Raw genomic sequence first — 23,416 nt, 5'->3', positions numbered from 1 at the left:
TATGGTCTACTTCTGTTTATTTGATCCTGTAGGGAGGGAAGAGGGTGATGATTCTTCTGAGTTTCTCTTGTGCACCTGTTGCTGGCCAGTTGCAGTGTGGCAGAAGCCTATGAATTTGTTCTGTGTCTGATTTTTCACCTAAGTTTATGCTTGAGAATGGAGTATGAGGGATCAAACAAATGAATTTCTGTAAATGTAGTTCTACTAACTTTCCCCCACCATCTGTTTTCTGAAGACTCTGGCTGTTGCTCAGTTACAATTAACAGAGTTCTCCAGTAGTCTCCACATGAGTCTGGATAGTGAGTGCGGACGGGCTGTGCAACCAGGCAGGGCATCACAGTTTACCCCAGTGCCAATTTTCCGGCAATGATAATGGGCAGTGACCAGGAATGGGAACCTTGGCTTCACTAATTCAGAGAGCACTCCCATCAATTGTAAAGCCACTCCTGCTGCCCTGGTGGTGACCAACTAACTCAGTGAAATAGGCAGTTCAACCTGGTGACCTTTTAGTCTCTGTGGTTTAATGCTATACTGGGCTTTGCCTTCATCCACATCTGATCAGAAGCACTCTTGATACAGATATATTTTCAAGAGTTTATTGTGCAGACAGTTTAAGATTGTTCATTCCACTCATTTAAAATTCCAGGTATTAAGTTTCATTCTTTTAATTTGCGGTGTTGTGAAAATAATCAGATTTCCAGTCAATTTTCCAGTTAAGAAATCTAGTTTCAACATCATGTTTATTTTACACTGCGTTACAGCAGGCCTAAGTTAAGAGTTTGTGTGTTTGGCGTGTATGTGTTTGGTGTGTGTGGTATTGTTTCTGATTTAAGTACATGTATTTTCACCTGCTCCACTCATTGATTGTGGGGCTTCTATAAAAATGGAAATCTGTCCAGGTGTTGCAACAAATGAAAGAAATTGCTTCTTGTGCATTAGTACATGAACATCTTACTGTTCAGAAAATTGACTTTGTTTTGATTGGTGACATCAAAACAGTTGAAAAATGCACTTGTGTGGTTAGGAAAAATAATGTCAGAAAAAGGGGCATCACAAAGCATTTTGCAATGCAGTACTTGTGTTCAGTATTTATTCTAGACAGAATGTTTGCTGTTACTTCTGAAGCTCTGTTCATGCAGAAATAGTAAAACCACTATATCTAGGGTACATCAGCAGCTTCCTCAGGCTTCAGTTAAATAATCTACTTGTCTAGACTGCAAGTTTTACACCTTCAAAGAAATATATTTTACTCTTCTGTTTGAATACTGGGGCGATACCCACTGGAGTGGTGATTCCCTATTGTATCTTGCTGGCCCTCTTGATAGGGTGCTTTATGTCAGACAAATGACCTGTTTATGGTCTTCATTCTGGGAATAATCAATAGCGTAATTTGTTAGATATAAAAAGAAAGTGGAAGAAATGTGTTGCCTCATGTGCAGCTCTGCTCTGGTCTTAATATGGTTGTTGTATAAAAAGAAAAATTAAGCACAGTAAAACAATTGTGCAAAACAGGACTTCAGGTCGAATGGAAGATGATGAAAGTGGAACTTTGGACATGTTACTATTTTTTCCATTTATGTTTATCTTGGTCGTAAATTAGTTTTCCTCTCCCTGTCGCTGTCTCTCCTTGTTGCCTCCCGCCACTGAAGTTGTTCCTTTAACAGAAGGGATAACTGCACTCTTGCCTATGATTGCTCTCCACATTCTTATGATCAGCTGGTAGAAGTTTAGCTTCTGTGAAACTGAACTAATCCTGCAAGTTCCTTTCTCCTGAAAATGAACAATCATTGCAGCAAGAGCCCTGGCTGTAAATAGGCATAAAGCTTGCTAACTGCGAGTGTAGGTAGTACAGTATTTGAGGCTCGATTTCGTGGGTTGGCATTTCATCATTCTGTTAGTTCAGCTGTATCCCAGAGCTGCTCTCCGCTTCAGTTTTCATGCTTCATCTGTTTCGCCCTCTAGTCTAACATGTCCAATCTCAGCTTCTGCTATCTCTGAAACAAAGTGATCCCTCCACTTCACTATCCTGCTTCTTACATTTTTCCATTACTTCGCAAAGGCTCTTAAAACTCGTGTTTGATATACCTCTTTCTTTGTGAGAAGTGCCATATAATTGCAAGTTGTTGTACAATCAATCCAGGGTGAGCTATAATGAAGTGGAGAAGCTGGTACATGGTTGGTTTAAGAGGAGAACTGCCTCCAATTGAGTTAAATGGATCTTCATTTTAACATGTATCTGGAGAAAATGGCAACAAGATTAATGTATAAACGCTAGAAAACCGTAAAGATATTGGCCAATGTTTGTGCTTTTTAATGTTTTTTACATTTTGTCCACGTTTTGTGAAAAACACTTGTATTGAAAGTAACAAAAGCAAAATACCTTGGATGCTGAGAATTTGAAATAAAATTAGAAACTGTTGGAAACACTCAGCGGGCCAAGCAGCATCTGTGGAGAGAGAAACAGTTAACATTTCAGGCTGATGACCTTTCATTGTGATGTTGTAAAGTAAATTGCGTTAAGGCCAGCCAAGTGATTGAATCAATTTAACTTTCGCCGCTGCAGATTTGAATGTGGAACCTGGTTATGTCATACTGTCAGGAATCCTGTGTTTAGAGAATGTGGATTATTTAGAGTTCCCTAGTTGCAGATTTATGGTTATAAATAGTATCTGAATGACTCAGTTTCCTTTGTACTAATTGAACTCACATTTGCATTCTGACGCTATTAATTGTGAGTGAATGTTAGTTTTTAAATTGTCGCTTAACTGGAGCCTTGAACAGAAGGACCACAAAAAATACTTTTATAAACATGCTTGTTTTAAAAGATGAACTGCAAGGAGGAGCAAAATGTTCTGCAAGTGTTTCTGGCAGTCTTCATTGCAGTTGTTATACGGAACCCATTTACACTGTTCTGTTTGAAGAGAGAGGGAGTTGGAATCCCAGCATCTCCAGGAGTTTGTGTACTGTTACTTCCGCTTTGCCTCGTGTGCCCCACATGGTGGTGGGGGAGACATTATTCAGACAGAGTGGGCTGTTAGTCTTCAGTTGATGTTCTTCCAGGAGACATTTTTTTGAGACGGAAAGCTTCATCATTTGGGCTTTCATGACCTCATGGTGTCCCAGTTACAGCCAAAGAAGTATATTTGAAGTGCTATTGCTATCCTAGTCTGTAGGAAGCATGGTAGCCAGGTTCCACAAATGGACATGAAACAAATAGTCTAAATCATCTGTTTTAGTGATGATGGTTGAGGGATAAATATTGGCCAGGTCAACAGGAAGAACTCCTCTGTTCTTCTACAAATAGTGCCATGGGATCTTTTACATCCAGCTGAGAAGACAGGTGGCTCGTCAGTTTAATATTTCATCTGAAAGGCGGCATCTCCAACAATCCGGCATTCCCTCATCACTGTACTGGGGAGTGCCAGTCTAGATTTTGTGCTCCTGTCCCTGGAGCAGGACTTTGATACTGCAAAGGCTCTGGGGCCTGACACTATTCCGGCAATAGTACTGGAGACTTGTTCTCCAGAACTTGCCGTGCCCCTAGCCAAGCTGTTCCAGTACAGCTACAACACTGCCATCTACTCTGCTATGTGGAAAATTGCCCAGGTATGTCCTGTACACAAAAAGCAGGACAAATCAAACCCGGCCAATTACCACTCCATCAGCCCATTCTCGATCATTAGTAAAGCAATGGAAAGGGTCATCAACAGTGCTATCAAGCGACACTTGCTTAGCAATAACCTGCTCATGGACATCCAATTTGGGTTTTGCCAGGGCCACTTAGCTCCTGAGCTCATTACAGCCTTGGTTCAAACCTGGGCAAAAGAGCTGAACTCCCAAGGTGAGGTGAGAGTGACTGCCCTTGACATCAGGGCAGCATTTGACAGTGTGGCATCGAGGAGCCCTAGCAAAACTGGAGTCAATGGGAATCAAGGGAAAAACTCTCCGCTGGTTGGAGTCATGTAAAGCACAAAGGAAGATGGTTGTGGTTGTTGGAGATCAGTCATCTCAGCTCCAGGACATCACTGAAGGAGTTCCTCAGGGTAGTGTTCTCAGCCCAACCATCTTCAGCTGCTTCATCAATGACCTTCCTTCCATCATAAGGTCAGAAGTGGGGATGTTCGCTGATTGCGCGATATTCAGCACCATTCACGACTCCTTAGATAGTGAAGCAGTCCATGTCCAAATGCAGCAAGACCTGGACAATATCCAGGCTTGGGCTGACAAGTGGAAAGTAACATTTGTGCCACACAAGTGTCAGGCAAAGACCATCTCCAACAAGAGAGAATCCAACCATTGCCCCTTGATGTTCAATGGCATTACCATCACTGAATCCCCTGCTATCAACTTCCTGGGGGTTACCATTGACCAGAAACGGAACTGGACTAGCCATCTAAATACTTTGGCTACAAGAGCAGGTCAGAAGCTAGGAATCACGCGACAAGTAACTCACCTCCTGACTCCCCAAAGCCTGGCAACCATCTACAAGGCATAAGTCAGGAGTGTGATGGAATGCCACTTGCCTGGATGAGTGCAGCTCCAACAACACTCAAGAAGCTTGACACTGTCCAGGACAAACAACCCACTTGATTGGCACCACATCCACAAACATTCACTCCCTCCACCACTGATGCACAGTAGCAGCAGTGTGTACCATCTACAAGATACACTGCAGGAATTCACCAAGGCTCCTTCGACATCACCTTCCAAACCCATGACCACTACCATGTAGAAGGACAAGGGCAGCAGATACATGGGAGCACCACCACCTGTAAGTTCCTCTCCCAGTCACTCACCTTCCTGACTTGGAAATATATTGCTGTTCCTTCACTGTTGCTTGGTCAAAATTCTGGAACTCCCTTCTTAACAGCACTGTGGGTGTACCTACACCACATGGACTGCAGTGGTTCAAGAAGGCAGCTCACCACCTTCTTCTGAAGGGCAACTAGGGATGGGAAATAAATACTGGCCCAGCCAGCGAAGCTTACATCTCGTGAGTGAATAAAAAAGACTCCACACTTTCTGGCTCAGAAGCTACCAGTGAACCATGGCTGACATGAAGGACACATTGAATTAGATTTCTTATTGCTTGTAGTTTGTATTAATGATGATCAACATAAACTGAAAGCTTAGGGTTACTATCACGCCCTCATTCAACTAGTCAATATGAGTTCCCTCATAGTGGACATAAATGGTTCTCTATTTTCCTGTTATAAAGTTTAGCATTTTAAAGTGCAGTGTAAAAGGTGCCCTGATTTTGCTTTTCTCATTGAGTGACCACTTGATTCAAAAGCCACTTTCTATATTTTTTCCATTCAGATTGCTTGCCTTATTTTGATAACTGGTATTTTCAATATAGCCATTCAGAGATTTACTCTAGTAGTGAAGAAAAATAACCGTTTATTTGAGAGATTTGTAATTAATTAATTTTGATGTGTAAATTCCACATGGTTCAGAGGAAATGCTGATAGAATAATGAATGCATTGTATGAGGCATTTCTATGGGGCTGTTTTTGTTTTGTTGGTTTGTTAAATTTGAATGGATTACAATGAGATTTGCAGTAATATAATGATGAATGAACTTAGAAAAGTTACAGTAACCCCACGCAGATACACTTTCAAGATTGATGCAAGTACAAACAACCCATTTTCTACTGTTTGTAGTTATTTATTTTTTCAAGCTAAACAATGACTGCACTGTTTGATAGTTGCCGGCAGCTGTATGTTGTATGCCCAACATTTTGTGATGTATTATTAAACCAATCAGGTGCTCAAGTATTCTTCTGTACTAAAAAATGTTATCTCACTCCAGCATGATATGAAATTTATTGCTGGTGCGGTAACCATTCACTGCCGGAGCTAATTATTCCTCTTAACTGTAGGTTAACCCTGCAGTATTCTAAGGAGCTGTGCAGCACTTAAGTCCTATAAAAAAATCATTACAAGTAGGAATGGGAAAAGGGCCTTTATCAAACGCATTTTTTCTATAGGCTGTGCACAGCCCTTCCTGCCCCACCTATTTAACCACAGACTGGACATCACCTACTGAATCTACCAGGGGAAGTTTTGATCTCTTAAAAATATTCACAATTATGAATATCTACAGCACCACATTTCTACCACTTAGCCCTGGGTGGCTCCCCAACATCGTCCGTTTCATTGCCCTCTTCCCCCTGTTTCTCCCCTTTACAGTTGAAGAGGGTCCTGGACCCCGTGTCTTGTGGAGCATTTGACTTGTCTTGGTCTGTATATACTCTGTGGAAAGATCAGATTGTATTTATAGATGCTGGTGAGTCTGATATATTTGAATCACACTAGATGTGACTCACTGTGAATAAAGAACATTTGGGACCAAAACAGCCCCTTGCGTGTAATTCTTTATCTCCACCTGACAGACCTTTAGGCAGGTGATATACCATAAGGTAAAGAGAGAAGAGAAAGATAGCTTGTGTGTAATGAGAGGACTTGATCATCACATTCGCCGAGGATGTTTATCATTACACCAAAACTTAAAAACACAACTTAGTTTTGATTAAAACAAAATTATGCACATTTAAGAAAGGGGACCAAATAACAGGGAGCAAAAGAATAATCTGTTTATTAATTGTAAGAAGGAATGTTATTCACTTATTATTTGCACATTATAACCTGGAAATTATGGTTAATGATATTGGCAGATAAATACTTAATATGTTTGCATGACATTCTTATGACTGATATCTTAGAAGAGATGTTCACTTTACACAGTATCTGAAATGGGTTACTGCCTCAGTTTAAACAATATGAAGAATGTCATACAGATGTGTTAAGTGTTAATTTGCAATTATTGACCAACAGTGAACCTTTTTTTGGGTGAGGGAGAGACTGAATTTAACAATGCTCCATGTTGTTTATTCTCAACTTAAAACACTAACACCATGAAGCAATCATTTGACAAGTAGAACTTGAAAATCTTCAGTTAAGATAGTTATCCGACATGTTAACTAATTTTAATGTTTTGAGTTGTGTTTAACAAATCTGAGGGACATTTAAGTTTTGAGCAGATCCTGAAAAGGGACAGGAGCACAGATCTTTTTAAATCAGTTAAGTTATATTGAGGAATGGAGCTAGGAAGATTTTATGGAGAGAGAGAGAGAGAGAGAGCTATTTTTCGCAAGACAACCCGGGCTATTCCCAGCACTATGTACATGGTTTGTCCATTTTTATTCTGTAACAGAATGAACTAACTGACAGATTTAGTTTGTTTTGTCAATGATTAGTGTGGACCAGTGCTTAAAATGACTGCACCTCAATTACTTTTATGTTAAGCCCTTTATCACTCATCAAAATGTTAGTATCCTGAAAAATAATAGATTTTTAAAAAAGTGTTTGTATTGATGTGTAGAGAGTATGTTGGAACTATTTTTGGAATCTTGTTTTTATTTCCACGAGTAAATCTGACCAGATGACCCCTGAATTTTAAGTAAGTTCACTGATGATCAGCTTCAGAGGTAGAAATGCAAAGGATAATTTATTATCTGAATAGTAAATTATTTAAAATAATTTGAACAAGTTTCAAACAATTTTTAGTTTAAGGATCTTAACGTGAGCTGTTGGAGTGGATGAGAGTTTTTACCCCATTTTTATTCGAACACAAGTGACCACGTGACTATGTTAATTCTCTTGCTCCTGATCCTGCTCTGTGTCTTATGCTGCATTGTATGGTGGGTTTGGCAACAGCAGAACCACCGCCATGGTGCAATTGCAGAGGTAGCACAAAGCCGGAGCTGCAACTTTGTACTCCCAATTCGGACTTTCCCTGACACTCGGGGGAGGTCAATAAAGCACAGCCATTGTGGAAAAATTACTCCTGCTTGTACAGATGGGCTGACAGATCGGCAGCTCCTTGCCTTTGCAGCCTGGGGCTCTTCCTTGTCAAGAGCACCCAGTGAAACCTTTCCAAGGAGAGTTTAGTTGTTCCCTAGGGCAATGGTATCGGGTTGTTTACATAACAGGGTTGCCTCAGCGGATGCTTTTGTCACTGGAGACAACCTGTAAAGGAGATTTGAAACTACTCTATGTTGTGTGAGATCTTGTCTTGCGAGAGGTTGATGGCCACCATCCTAAATAATTCCTAAATGGGAGATTAAGATATAACAGTTTACAGGATTGTGACAGCACCAGAAAGAATTTGACTTACCAGTGACTCATGGAGTCAGTGTGAACGTTTAACTATGTGACTCAATAGGAGCCTTAATACAAAAATCTATCAGTTACTGTGTGTGGAAATAAAGACTGTGCTTATTGTTCAGTCTGATGCTGTAGGCACTAGGTGTTGCACAGAGGATAACAATGAATTTCAACAAAGCATTTTATTGAGTTACAGACCTATAAAGAAGCCATTAGCACTGTCATGCGTTGCTGAAACAAGTTGTGTTTGGGTGGCACAGGATGGGGATTCAGGTTTTAGTTGGGAGGACTGATGGACTAGCACAAGGTTTTCCTGAACCCTTCCCTGAACAACAACTCCTCGTGGCTCACGTGGCTATTATTCATCTGTGAACCTTGACTGTAAATCTTAGCACCTAGTGGAACCATAAGTGAGATCAGAGCAAAGCCTGTTGCCATCTTTGTCTGATATTCACAGACGAGTGCTTCCAGCTAGAGTCACTGGATAGCGGTCAGAAGTGGGAGCCCTGGAAGTTTTTACTTCTATTTATGATGGGTCTTTGTGGTCACTTGTAGCAGTCCCCACTGTGGCTACCTCTGCTTAAACTGGAACCTTGCTGCTCTGTACGGATTTTTATATTTTTCATGAAAATGCTTTAATTTCATTTCCCAGTATAGCCTGGTTAGGGAGGCCAGAAGGTGCCAGGTTGGATTCTTGATTCATGGTGAGTTACAGCTACATTGAGGTAATGCACCACACTTTGGGCTGGAATGTACACAGATGTGTATATTGAGTGAGGACAGTAATAGTTGCTGACACTTGTTATCATGGCTAACATACACAAAGAATGACTATTTGGATGTGGCACTAGAGGGCTGTTGGTAGCTTATGGAGCTATACCCCAGTAAGAACCATTGCTTTCAAGTGAGGAAGACTGGAATATGAAAAAATTTAGGACAGAAGTATTAATTTGTAGTTTTTTTTCATAATATGTTTACTCATTGAGCCAAACTGACTTTCCGTCAGTTTGTTTGTATTGCATTATCCATTTAGATGGCTTGGGAAACACTTATATTAACGTTTGCCTTTAAGGTTGATTGTGATTTGTTTTTCCATTCTCTTTTATCATATCTGATTTATTGTTGTAATCCACAATCATCAAGTTCCCTATGGATCAGATGGGACAGCAAAAGGCACCATTTTGGGAAATAAAAGTATCAATGTACGAATACATTCAAAACTGATAATTTTAGCTGTTTTTTTGGGTGTAATTTACTTCCCGTTTATTAGAAGTAAAAGCCTGAGAAAAGAGATGAAAGTGTCTTGATTCAGACAAAACTGGGAGAGATTAACACACCTTTTGTCTCACTGGACACTGCTTAATTGGATAAAAGTCTCTGGTTCTGATAGTCAACTCAGGGAACAGTAGAGTTTGAATCTTTTTGAGTACAGTATAATAACTGAAAATTGTTTGGCTTTGTAGATTTAAGCACAGTGGTGTTTCTTATGCTGCTGCCTTTGTTGTGAATAGAGTGGTTTGTGTTTCAAGCAGCCACAAAAAAGGTTATTTTGTTATTGTTATTTCATGTTATTTTGTGATTAATGATTATTTCACCTTGTCTAAATAATCCCAATGGGTGTAATTCACTAATTCACACACAGGCCACTCTGTGTACTTTTGGGGAATGTTATTTGGAATGTTTTGTCTGTTTGTCTTGGAGAAATGTAATCAATGGGATCTCTCCTGGAGAGAGACAAAATCTGAGTGTGTTTGAAAGTCCTCCCAGTTTCATTCTGATTAGCGTAGCACCAGCAGGAGCGATGTGTGGCACTTTTCCTATTAACCTATAGTCCACTACCTCGCATCTTTTGATTATTATTGCTATTCGTCAATACTGTGGATCATTCAACATTAGTTTGTGAAGGAATAACTTCCTTTAAGCATGAAACCTAATGCATTTATCTTGACTCTTTAGCCAGTCATGCTTCAGGAAATCAACTATGACATATCAACGATTATTCTGTACTGTTTTTAGACATGAGTAATGTGTAAGCACTAATTCCCCAGTGTGCTGGATATGCCTCATATCCTGAACAAGACGAGAGTGGAAATCTGCACTTTTTTGTCTGCTATAGTGAGAATTGAGTGTGCCGAATCATTGATATTTCAGTTTGAGTGCCATATACTCCATTTCTCTTCAAAGGCTGAGCCAACCATTAATGCCAGCATTGAATTTATTCTTTAAAATGTTGTCATAATCTGTTTAAAAATGCATCATCAATATTGTGTTACCAGGGGTTTATTGTACTTAATGATTTCATTTAACTGACTATCCCTGTGAATTGAATAGAAATTAAAATCTCAACCGCTTTCTAAATGCACCTATTCTGTTCACTGCTGTTAACTAGATAATGTGTGCTGTCTGCCTTTATTGCAATGAGTGAGTATTCCTTTCTGTGAAGATTACACATTTGAACATATTTAGAGCCCAAATTGCACCTTCTGCGCAGCCAGACATGCCAATGTATGAAGTCTGGAATGTGACTCATTCAAGCCTGACGATTCAATAAACAGACAGTTGTAATAAAATTGAATGGGACCAGCTGAGGACTGGAAGCATGGGGAGGAATTGGGTTCATTTCCACCATGTATTACATATGACGGGAAAATGCCACCTAAATGTCTTGTCAAAAATGTAGCTTCAAGCTGAAAATTCTAAACCTGGTGTATTTTCTTTGTGTTTGCTGTCTTTTTATAGTCTCCATCAAGAAAATTAATCATCATCTGTAGAGGAAAAAGGCCGCAGGAGAAACAGAGTCACTTCTGAGATGCTGTTTCTATGTTTTAACGATTGAACTTGTGATGTTTTGTCCAAATAAGCAGCCGCCAGTAATTTTTAAAAAAATTCTTTCATGGAGCGTGTGTGTTGCTGGCAAGGTCAGCATTTGTTGCTTATCCCTAATTGCCCTTGAGAAGGTGGTGGTAAACTGCCGCCTTAACCTGCTGTAGTCCATCTGGTGTAGATACACCCACAGTGCTGTTAGGAAGAGAGTTCCAGGTTTTTAACCCAGCAACAATGAGGGAATGGCGGTATAGTTCTAAGTCAGGATGGTGTGTGATTTGGAGGGGAACTTGAATTGGGTGGTGTTCCCATGAGTCTGCTGCCCTTATTCTTGTAGGTGGTGGAAGTAGCAGTTTGGAAGTTGCTGTCAAAGGAGCCTTGGCAAGTTGTTGCAGTGCTTCTTCTAGATGGTACATACTGCCGCCACTGTATGTTGAAGGCAGTGGATGGGGTGCTGATCAAGTAGGCTGCTCTGTACTGGATGGTGTTGACCTTCTTGAGCATTGTTGGAGCTGCACTCATCCAGGCAAGTGGAGAGTATTCCATCGTGCTCCTGACTTGAGTCTTGTAGATGGCGGACAGGCTTTGGGGAGTGAGGAAGTGAGCTACTCACTGCAGATTTCCCAGCCTCTGACCTGCTCTTGTAGTCACACTATTTATGTGGCTAGTCCAGTTCAGTTTCTGGTCAACAGTAACCTCAGGAAGTTGATGGTTCTCTGAGGTGGGGGCAGCGACAAGTGGGGGAATGAGTATTGTAGTTTCGCCGATTTTAAATAGGAAAAAAGCATTTTCAAGGGATCGTTAGACATTGGGATTTTATTGATCAGAGCCTACAGATGCAAGCCCTGATAAGAGCTTCCAACAATTCTACAATAAGTCACTGCAAGTTTTGGAATTAATACAATGAAATTTGACAATTTGGAGAATCTTTCATAAAAATTGAAGAGTTTGAAAAGATAAGAATTGAAAAGAGAAATTGCGCAACAGAAAATTCTTCTTGTAATTCATATTCCATTTTTCACCTTTTCCTGTGATCAGCTTAATCATTGAGAGTACAAAAAGTTCAGCAGGACTAGTGGGGGTGAATCGTGATTCTGAGGAAGGCTTTTTGTCCCTGAAGTACACCACACATCTAGATGATTGGGACAATCGTGTTACATATAATCGCTGCAGAAAACAGTAACTACACACCCTGGAAAACCGTGTAAACATCTGAAACAAAATGATTAGTTAATGTTTATATATATTAACCGGAGTTTACCAAATATTTGACCATGAGTGAATAAAAGTTAACTCGGTTTGGAAAGTGTGACGCCAACACTGCTGATAAGTGAGACCGATTTTTGTGCAAACAGTTTGTGCATTTAACAGGAACTGACTTATTCTGGAGTTCACTTGAGAGTTAATATTTCCCTAAAATTGCTGGCAGCAAGGAAGTGTTCATAATTCCACTGAATTACAGTGTAGTATACAGGTTGTTATTTATTATTGGAGTCATTTTTACACATGGGCTGTTTATGTAAATGTAACAACTTCAAACATTAACATGCAAAAATTTTACATTGTACTGTATCTGAGCTCCTGTTAAGCATGACTGCACATCTGCTGCTTTGCCATGCTCTTTGCACATAACTTTATAAAGCTCATGCCAACTCACTAGTTTTAGAAGTTTTTTTTTGCAAAGGCACTCAGCATTGCAAGAGGTGAATGGAAAATGTCCATCAGTAACCACGTGCCTTTAATGTAGGGGCATCTTCCAAACGGTGTAAGCAGACAAAATATTGATAATGAACCAAGCTATTAGAAGAGGTGACTTAACAGCTTGGTCAAAGAGGTAGGTTTTAAAGAGGATCTAAGAGGAGGAGTGAGGGATCTAGGGAAGGAATTGCATTGAGTACAGCCTGGATTGTTTAAGGAATGTATGTCAGGTGAACTGAGTGAGGAAGGTGCAACAGGATGCCAGAGTTGGAGGAATGCAGAGTTTTCTGAGGGCTGTAGGCCTGGAGGAGCTTATAAAGATAGGGAGGGTGAGCCCATTGGTGGATTTGAACACAAAGATGAAAACTTTAAATTAAAGCCATTGGTGGATTGGGAGGCAGTGTTGGTCAGCGGGCAAAGTGTAGTGTCTGGCCATCATTATGATGACATGTTTAGTAGCTTATTGTAGACACCAAACTCAAATTTCCAAGAATAATATGTAACAGGTATCAGATAGTGAAGGGGAACTGTTTTAAACAAAGAAGCAGGTTTTTACAGCTGGATTTTTCTAGTGGGCATTGGGTTCCTGGCATCTGGCACATATGTGGGTCCCGAGCCCGCCCATGTCCTCAGTGCTCCGGCCAGTAAAACCTTCTAAGAGACGACCATTTGCTGCCTCTGCGCTCAATGTCCTATTAAGGATAGCTGGTTTCCTGCTGCTGGCCCAATCAGAGGGCTGGCAGTGATGTCAAACTGACAGTCCAACCAGGAAATTATATGGATCCAAGCCAGATGGCGAAACAAGACACAGATATTTTCCTTGAGTAGTTTTATTCACGGGAAGCAAAATTATAGATCTCTGCCTCCTAACTACCAACCCAGTGTTCCAGCCATCCCTCTTTACGCTCTTTGGAGCATATCAATTAAACAAACTCATTAAAAAATCAACGGCCCCAAAGGGGCATGTAACTAAAAACAAAACCTTCAATGGAAACTTAAATTAAATTAGAATGTCATTTCCAGGGCGCTCCAGCCCCTGCGACACCTACTGGTCGTGGTAAGCCTCGAGTGTACCGGTGGATACTGCATGTTCCCTTTCCAGGGCCACCTGGGTGTGAACATAGCCGCAGAAAAGGGACAGGCAGTGGGGCCAAACGACCTCCTCAACCGCCTGCTGCCTGGTCACCCTCTTTATACTCTTTTGATGAACCAGTAAAATAAAGTGGGCTAATTAACCAAATTAACAAGTGAACTTAAAGTGATAGCTCCTTAAAGGGACACTGAAACAAAAGACAAAATCTTAAAGGAAATTTATCTAATCAAATTAAAATGTTGTTATGGGGGTTGATGGAGCACCCCAGCCGCTGCGGTGCCCACCAGTCAAGGAAGGCTCAGTGGACAGCGCGTGCTTCCTCTCTAGGGACAACTGGGCACAAACGTAGCCACGGAAGAGAGTCAGACAGCCGGCTGAATGGCCCCCTCAACTGCCCCCTGCCTGGACCTGTTAATGGCTGTCTTGGCCAGGCGTCATCCCTCTTTAGAAGTGCTCTCAGTCCTTAATCAAACAATGCCCATCACCTCTGTATCTTTACTAGCATAATAAACCAACCATTGACACAGGAGAGACAGGAAGATGAGCGCGAGGCTGCCTGCATAAAGTAAAGCGGCCGAAGCCAGTTTTGCCATTGGGCTGCAGGGGAAACCCCTCCGTAGGCTTATCCACGAATGGGACCATGGTCTTTCATCCTTGCAGTCCTGTAATTGGACGTGGAGCGATGGCCCTCTGGCCTGACTGTGGGAGGTCCTTGATTAAGCTGGCGGCCTCTGGGCACAGACTGGGAGGTGGAGGCAGGTGGATATTGCTCTGACTTTGGTAGAACACTGGCACCAGCTCAAAATGGCCCCAAGTGGGCCTTAATTAGACTAATTGGCTCCCTGCATCCATGGAGCGGACAGCCAACCCAGTTACCCACCTGCTCCTAGGAAAATCCCCTGGAGGAGGGAATGCATCAGGGAGCCATACCAAGACTGCTGCCCCCCCATCCCATCCCCCAGATTTTCCTGCTGCCAGCCTCCTCCCCAACCACCAACTCTGTCTCCATGGGGCTGGGAAAATTCAGGCCCAGACTAGTTGATTTTGAGTATGTTGCTTCCTCTTTTGTCCAGTTTACTAATTTATCTTCATAAACCAACTTCTCTAACTGTGGTAAGTGTGTTAACCCTTCAGCCTTTGGAAAAATTGTTTCCTGAGTTCTCAGAAAGGCAAATTTCTGGTAGTTTATTTTTAGCTGTTATTTTACTTTGTTTATTTTACTGACACGCTAATAGCTCGTTTATTTTACTGACACGCTAATAGTTGATTGGCACCACAGAATTCCTAGATGAGAATGTGAGCGGAGCTTTCAAATCCAGTTTTTATGAATTGAATGTGGGATTCTGTGGTGGGAATGGAACCAGTGTCCCCAGAGCATTAGCCTGGTCCTCAGGATTAGTGGTCCAGGGACTTATCACATCCCTCCATCTCCCTGCTAACTGATGCTAAGTCACTTGTTCATGTTTAAAAGTGAGGTTGATAGATTTTTGTTAGCCAAAAGTGTAAAGTGATTGAGAGTTAGATTACAGAGGCAGCCAAGATCTCATTGAATGTCAGAACAGGGTTGAGGTATTAAATGAAATCCTCCGCTTCCCCTGTGCTATGACTAATATCAGTCTTTCACTCTCTGTTTCTTGGTACCGCTCTCGATCTGTGTCTCTGTCCCTTCCACCATTTTCTCTGCCTTGTGTCTTCCCCTTGTTTCTCTCTCTCTCTCTTTGGGAATCTGTAGAAAAAAATCCACAAACATCAGTCAGTCATTTTAAATTCCTTCTCCCCAAATCCCTGTATCATCGGAGCAAGACTTCCTCTTGTGCCCCAATTCCCTGGCAATAAAAAACAACTCACCATTTGCCTTCCTACTTGTTGGCTGCACCAGCAGGTTAACTTTTTTGTGATTTGTGTACAAGAACTGCCAAATCCCTCTGGACAACAACGTTTAATAGCTTCTCACCATTTCAAAAAGATTCTGTTGTTCTATTCTTCCTCCCAAAGAGAATCACATTTTTCCACATGATATTCCATCTTCAACTTTCTTACCCACTCAGTGAACCTGCCCATATCCCCTAATGCAACCTCTTTGGTCTTTCTTTCCCACCTAAAGTATTGTCAGCAAACCTGGAAACACCCCACTTGTTCCCTTTATCTCAGCCATTGATGTCGATTGTAAATAGCTGCAGCTTTAGCTGTGATTCATGGGGCAGCCCACTAGTACCATTTTGCCAAGCTGAAAATGACCTCTTTATTCTGACTCTGTTTTCTGTCCACGAGCCCATCCTCTGTCCATGTCAGTGTGGATTGTCTTTTAAAGATGGGGAAGAGACACTCCTCCACTTTAAACCCCTTCCCCTGCTTCGAAAGTGTCCCAGGCTCTCCTGACACTTACTATCAATCTGACTTTATCTCTATTCCTCACGGTTTCCCTGTTTTTCTCTGCATTGCAATCTCTCACTATCTCTCTGTTACTCTGCCTCTCTTCATCTCTGTCTGTCTTCCTCTCCCTGTAAGCCTGTGGAATTCGCTACCACAGAAAGTAGTTGAGGCCAAAACATTGTTTGTTTTCAAGAAGGAGTTAGATACAGCTCCTGGAGTGGAAGGGATCAAAGGATATGGAGAGAAAGCGGGAGCAGGCTATTGCGTTGGATGATCAGCCATGACCATAATGAATGGCGGAGCAGACTCGAAGGGCTGAATGGCCTACTCCTGCTCCTAGTTTCTATGTTTCTGTTTCTATGTGTGTCTGTGATTTTCTGCTGTGCTGCTGTTGGTAGGCACTGAACGGAGATTCTTCCTAGCAAAGGGAGAAGATTGGAAAGGACAGTCACCACAGGCTACATTCTCACGCCTACTAATAGCAGGCTGTAGAACAGTATTTACTGAGGTTTGGAGCCAGGCACATCCTGACACATCCTCTCGGTCAAGTAAGCTAAGTGCACAGAGATGTGGGTGGAAACATGAACTGTATAAACTGCGGATATTGATTACATTCTTAACACTGGTCACAAGTTCATTGATCGTAGTATCAAAGAAATTTAGGGCAAATAATAAAAATATACACTTAGGGTAATTAATAATAATTTGCATTTATATAATGCGTTTAACATCATAAAATGTCCCAAGTGATGCGATGAGGGTGAATACAGTTGTTGATGCAGTGCTAAGCTTTTGAGCCTATGTATACTGTATGTGAATCCACAAACTGTGTATCACAGCCTAATAACCAGTGGGGAATTCCAGCATTGTCCCCAATTCATCTTTCGTTATCAGTCCAACATATACACAAGTGCATGAATTTCTTTTTTTCATTTCCTTTGAAAATGGTGTTTATCTTCTCGCATGAATTCGCTATGACTCCAACTCGGAGTGAGTGGTATACGAGAATTTGATACCTGCTGATGTTGAACGAACATAAAGTCTGCATGTGCTGATGTAAGTTTGTGCAGGCTACAAGGATATAATTTTTAGGGGCTACAGCATGATAAGTTAACCTATATTTGTACTCCTGCTGCTTGTCTCTGAATGGTGTAGTTAAAAGCCTGTACAATGAACTTCCAAGGTAAATTTTCTTGAAGATGAAGGTGTTTTATATTTGGCACTCTTAGTGCAGAGCAAGTATCAAGAATTTGGGAGAAGAATTCAGCATGTCAAATTTGCAACCCGTATAATTTCCAATCGTTAAAATGTTTGGATGGAAAATTACACGAGCCTCAATTTGAATTGCTGACCTCTGTGTGAATTCCTGTTAAACACTTCCATCGTGCAGAGCTCTGTGCCATGAGCATTAAACTGTAAATTTACCTCTGAACTATTGCAAGATATAAATTGAGTATTAAAAAATGTCCCTTTATCTCTGGTCTTTCCATAGTGCACTGTCACTGAAAAACTAATTATAAACTGTTCTATTCCGTCCTTGTTACGTAACTTGTAATGTGCCAACCAGTTAAAAATACAGTGAGAGCCAGACTTCAAAGTTTGAAGGAAAAAACATATATGTAGTTTATTCTGTCAAGTAACACTTTGGAGTTAAAGACTAACAATTTTAAAGGCTCTTTCTTACAGTTGGTATGGTAACACTGGATTGCCTTAGTTGTTTATCTGACTTGTACCCATTTATTCAAATTTTTTCAAAAATACAGATTAACAAAATATTCATTCATTGTAATATCATTTGATCTCGCACTTTGGTGAACTTTTCAAATGTTAGTACCCTTGTTTCTTTCTTTCTTGTTTTGCCCTGTAACTCTCAAGATGTTTCATACAGTAATTTCTGACAATGTATTAACTGAAATGACAGGAGATGTATAAGATTGTAGAATTTCTAATAATCCTTTTCCTGTTTGTGTAGGTGGGTCTTTCACTTATAGTGGCGACCTCTTTTACTAGTGGCTCAAGTTTAAGCAGTAAACAGTAGCTTCTCAGTATATCTGTAGTGAAGGTCCTTTTAGAGAACTGTTGATTCTGAGGAATTTGGCTGCTGTTTTAGTCATCTGGTTGCCTAGAATGATGGGTTACTGATAATGGTAAATAAGTTACAATAACTAAAACGGCTGTCACGTTGATCAGGATGTAACCGCTTAATTAGACTGAAAGGTTGTATGTTAACTGGAGGTGAACCCAATAGGTCCCATTAACTACTCTTTGTCCGTTCAATATTAATTTTATTTGCCATATGTGTTGTTTATGAACGGCAGTAATTTGAAACTGGACAAGCTATCTTTATATGCCTTGTTGACTTAATTATATTATTAAAGGTTAGAGGTTAATTAGTTCATCAGTGGATTTGGATGTGGATGATGATGTTTGGATTGTGGGATGATTAGTTAATTTGTGCTGGCCATTCAGAGGTCTTATCAGCTGAAGGAACAAGATTACACCATTCTAAGTAGATAAATCTAATGTCCCTTTTAGATTGCACTAAAATAGGAAACTGCAGTTATGGTTTAATTATGTTCAGACCATATTACGATACCATTAACTGCTCTGGCAATTCAAGATAGTGTAGATTAAATATGGGCATCTTCTCTTGTCCACAATGTTTCCACAGCACTCAGACTAAAGTAATCAGCTGGTTGTGTAATTACTAGCAGATAATCATATTCCATTGCCTGTAGGAGCTGAGGTGCGGTATCGCACACTCCTGCAGAAACAACAGGTCAGCTTTGACCTTGGCTAGGTAGTCCAAGGTCGCAACAATGTGATTGAAGATATTTTATGAATAAAGTAATATTTTTACAAAAAAAAAAATAAAAAATATTGCATCACATTAAAATTGTGTGCTTCGGGACATTAATGGTTTGTACCACCTGGGTGGGCTGAGTTGTGAGGATACTAACACACTTCTTGGTCATGAAAATGTAAACTTGTTTCCATAATTTTAATATTAGAATGTTAATATTTGAAACTCACTCAAAAGCTGCCTTATGTTTCTGATCTGATAGATGTTACAAAACCTATATGATGGCTCAAGCCAACTTTTTGCCTCAATAGTGACTTCTCTTCCTCAAGTTTCCTTTCAATCTTCTACTTCTTGGCCCTGATTCATCAATATCTTGACTGCTGTTGTAACTCAGCAGAGGCTGGAGTGGCTGTATCATGAATTGGTGCAATTTTGGGTTATAACTAAGATAGTCGACGTATAGAATTGTCATGCGGACACAGCCTAGCAAGTGGCTTCAGCTTCCAATCAGGGTTGGAGGACAATTTGAAGAAGTTCACTCTGGACCTTCCTCACATTTCCTCGTGTCTGCCCTCAGAGCAACAATTTTAGAAGCAGGGAAACACTCCCTGCCCGCTCTGTTCCATGTGCCATGTGTTATAGAGGTTCAAATATCTTGAAGAGTGAGTCTTATTTTATTCAAAGAAAAATCAAGTATTAGCATGAAATTCAACAAAATTCTGTGTTCTGTGTCAAAAAGAACTTCAGAAAAGCTAAAGCACAAACTTTTAAACTGATTATTATAAATACACTGATGATGGGAGATTTGAGATGTTTTAAGCATTTCCTATGGTGGCACTTCCTGTAATTGACTTGCCTTTGTTTTTCTCTATCAGTCCAGTTGTGGAAATATTTCACACTCCCTTATTGCAGCCAGTGCTTGTCAGGGTCTAGGAGCATTAGCATTCTGAAAATAAGAGATTATGGGCATATTTTAACTCTATTTGAACAAATGCAGATACAATACAGAGGTACTGCTCTGTTAGGGCTATATTTTCATCTGAATGTTCTTTCTGACAAAAGCATTAATAATCAGAGGTATGGCCCAATAGAGAGCAGTCAGGGACTATCTCTGTTTGTACTATTGAATCCACCTTTGTGTCTAGAGGCCTAAGGTAGAGAAATAAGAGGGTGACATTGACTTCACTGATGCATTGTGTACAATTTTGGACATTCCATAATAGAAAGGATATAAAAGCAATGGAAAGGGTACAGCAAGGATTTACTATGGGATTTTAAAAGAAATAAAGAGTTAATTATGAAGAGAAATTTGAGAAGTTGAGGCTTTTTCTTTGTAGCTGAGAAGATTGAAGTGTAACAGAGGGATTCAAGACTATGAAGGGTTATTACAGGGTAAATGTGATTCTTCCTCCCACTTCAAAACGTGTTCGTAGAAATTGTCAAACCAAAAAAAAGTATTTTTCTTGTTAAAGGCTTATTCAAAGCCAGTCAAGGGAAACTCATGCAGAATTGAAAGGGGAAATAGGGGAAATTGGTCACAGTCAAATGATTGAAGGGCACGATTGAAACTATCATCATAACACTGAAGAATGTGAATAATATAGTGCAGTTTTCAGCCCCAAAACATGATATTCCTTAGGGCAGAAGGTTCAAGAATGCAGAGGACGTAGGGGATACATAATTCTTAAAACAAGCTAACTGGTCGTGGACGTACAGCACCAGACAATCCTCATGTTTTAGCCAACCCATGAGTTGGGTTTTGGGAAAGCAACATTAAAATGGCTTCTCCTGCGCCACTCTCCTGTTGTCACATTTCAGTCTGCTGTAGGTCGGTGTAGCTCTGTCAGGGGCTGCTTAGCTACACGGAGACCAGCATTTCTGTGCAATTAGCTCAGTGTATTTAGTATGTCGGAGGAGGCGATTGTTTCAGTTGCAGTTTGGGAGACTCCTGAAAAAGTGGACTTATGCTGCCATTGGCTGTGTTATGATTGGGTTATTGAAACTGGTGAATGTACCACATTGCCAAAGTTACAATTGACTGTGGATGCTTAGTTGTTGACCATATTTATGATCGAGATCAATACATTTTTGGGTACTAAAAGAGCTAAGGGATATGGGAGTACTGAGGGATGGTGGAATTGAGGTAGAAGATCAGTCATGATCTTATTGAATGGCAGTGCAGGCTTGAAGGGCTGAATGGCCTACTCCTGCTTCTAATCCTCATGTCCTCCTGTTTTTATGTTGTTGACCGTGGATGGGAACTAAATTTACAAAGAGAGACCTGAGACATCAAGATTATTTTCAGCACAGACGAGAAGGCTAAGAGCAGATTTTTATAAAGTTTTTAAATATGAAGAGATTTGATAGAGCGAATAGAGAAAGACCATTTCCACTTGTTGGGATGTGAGTGACAAAGGATCATCAATTTAAAATCATCACTGAAAGAGAGAGGGGTTAGGAAAATGTTCTTTATACGGAGTTCTTGAAAAATGGAATGCTTCGGCACAGGAAATGTTTGAGACAGAAAATCCTTGTTTATAATATGTTAATTATATTATTTATATTGCTAAGATACACAGGTGAAGGGCATTGTTTAATTAAATACTTTGATCACATAAATAGAGGACAAGAGGTGTCAGCTGTGGCTCAGTTCATAGCACCCTCGCCTTTGAATCAGAGGGTTGTGGATTCATGTCCCACTCCCGGAAAACCAAGAACTGTGATTGTACTCGAAAGAGTTGCAATCTGTGACTGTTGATAACTCGAAAGAGTATAAATAGAGGACAACTGAGACACTGGGGATTGGAGGAAAGGTATGAGACTGAACAAAGTCAAAAAACACTCTTAGTAAAGAAAAGTTCTGTGTCTTGGTTTTTGACTTGGATCCTGTTAACATTGGTAGTGAAGAATGGCTGGCCTAAAATTGAAGATTGGAAGCCAAGACTTATTTTCAAACAGAAGGTTGTAATTGGAAACAAAAATAAAAATACCTGGAAAAACTCAGCAGGTCTGGCAGCATCTGTATAGAGGAACAATTTGTGTTCCTCTCTGCAGATGCTGCCAGACCTGCCGAGTTTTTCCAGGTATTTTTATTTTTGTTTTGGATTTCCAGCATCTGCAGTTTTTTGCTTTTATCTTAGAGTTGCAATTGGAGTTGGTCTGCAGAAGAATGGCTGAAACCAAATGTAAAGTGCCAGGGTTTGATTCTCCACCATTGTTTTGTGGAGCTGAACCTTATGACCAATGGGAGAATGAAATGGATATGGGTTACATCCTTACTAAAGAAACAGCAAGTCTTGGCCTTGGCACTTTTGCTTCCCAACGGAAGCAGGTTCAGGTGCAAAGTATTTTTGGAGCTAGAGGTTCATCATTTGGACACTGAGGAAGGTTTGAATAATCTCTTTAAAATTTATGGACAAATTTATAAGAAAGATGACCTGTTGAATGTATATGAGGCATGGTCAGACTTTAATAAATTTAGAAAGATGGATAGTTATTCCATAGAGGAATATATCAGGAATTTGACAGGTTATATAGCCGATTGCAGAAATTCTATTTGGAGATCCCGAATCCAGTGCTTGCTTTCAAATTGTTGGATTGCTGGTCTTGACTGGGGTTAGATCCCCAGAAAGAAATACGCTTTTGGAACAGTTGTCTGAAGCTTTAAAAAGAATTCCTGGAGAAACTTCTATTTCCAGCCACTTTCATGGCTCCAATGGGACATTCAGCAATAACACCAAATAATGGGGGTTTCAGTGCTGGCAGCATTTATGGCTGATTAAGTTCAGTTTTTGGTCAATACTAACCCCCTAGAATGTTGATGGTGGGGGAATTTGGTGATGGTAAAGACATTGAATGTCAAGGGGAGATGGTTAGATCTCTCTCGTTGGATTTGGTCATTGTGTGGCACTTGTGTGGCATGAATGTTAATTACTAATCAGCCCTGAATGCTGTCCAGGTCTTGCTGCATATTAGCATAGACTGTTTCAGCATCTGAGGAGCCGTGAATGGTGCTAAGCATTGTGCAATCATCAACAAACATCCCCACTTCTGACCCTATGATGGAAGGATGGTCATTGATGAAGTAATTCATTCAGGTTTTTGGAGAGAGAGTGTGGGGAATTAGAATTAGATTTCGAATGCTCTAAAATAGAGCTGGAAGAGCAGGTTCAATGATCTCTGCACTCCAGACGACTATGGTTCAAGCTGATGAGCCCAAATTTCTGCAGCCCCTCCTTTAGAACAAAGTAATCCCCCTTTTACTTTTGAAAGAAATATTTTTCAACTTTCAACCGTCTGGAATTTTTGCAATTTGAAATGAGACAGAACAAACTACTTAAAAATGCAAGGACGCCCTCAGGGTAGTGTGAAGACAGATACTCTCTAGAAGATCCATTGAAACTCAATGGAAGAGACATTAAAATGCAAAGAGCTGGATATTGAAAAAATGGCTGCCA

The 23,416-nt window shown here is 40.5% G+C and overlaps 1 protein-coding gene across 3 annotated transcripts in view; it reads left to right on the top strand.

The window, feature by feature from the left end:
• LOC144694436 (C-terminal-binding protein 2) overlaps positions 1-23,416 on the top strand; it is a 312,875-nt gene that overhangs the window by 6,490 nt on the left and 282,969 nt on the right. The window contains exon 1 of one of the 3 annotated variants that reach the window (XM_078564844.1): positions 17,193-17,212. The exons of the other annotated variants lie outside the window; for them this stretch is intronic. The gene's annotated coding sequence lies outside the window, so the exon portion shown is untranslated. Of the gene's footprint in view, positions 1-17,192; positions 17,213-23,416 lie in introns of those variants that run through there. 3 annotated transcript variants of the gene reach the window in all.

The sequence above is a fragment of the Cetorhinus maximus genome, chromosome 20 (assembly GCF_964194155.1).
Source record: "Cetorhinus maximus chromosome 20, sCetMax3.hap1.1, whole genome shotgun sequence".
Classification (NCBI taxonomy): domain Eukaryota; kingdom Metazoa; phylum Chordata; class Chondrichthyes; order Lamniformes; family Cetorhinidae; genus Cetorhinus; species Cetorhinus maximus.
Note: the sequence above shows the minus strand (reverse complement) of the source record. Positions and strands in the feature narration are given on the sequence as shown.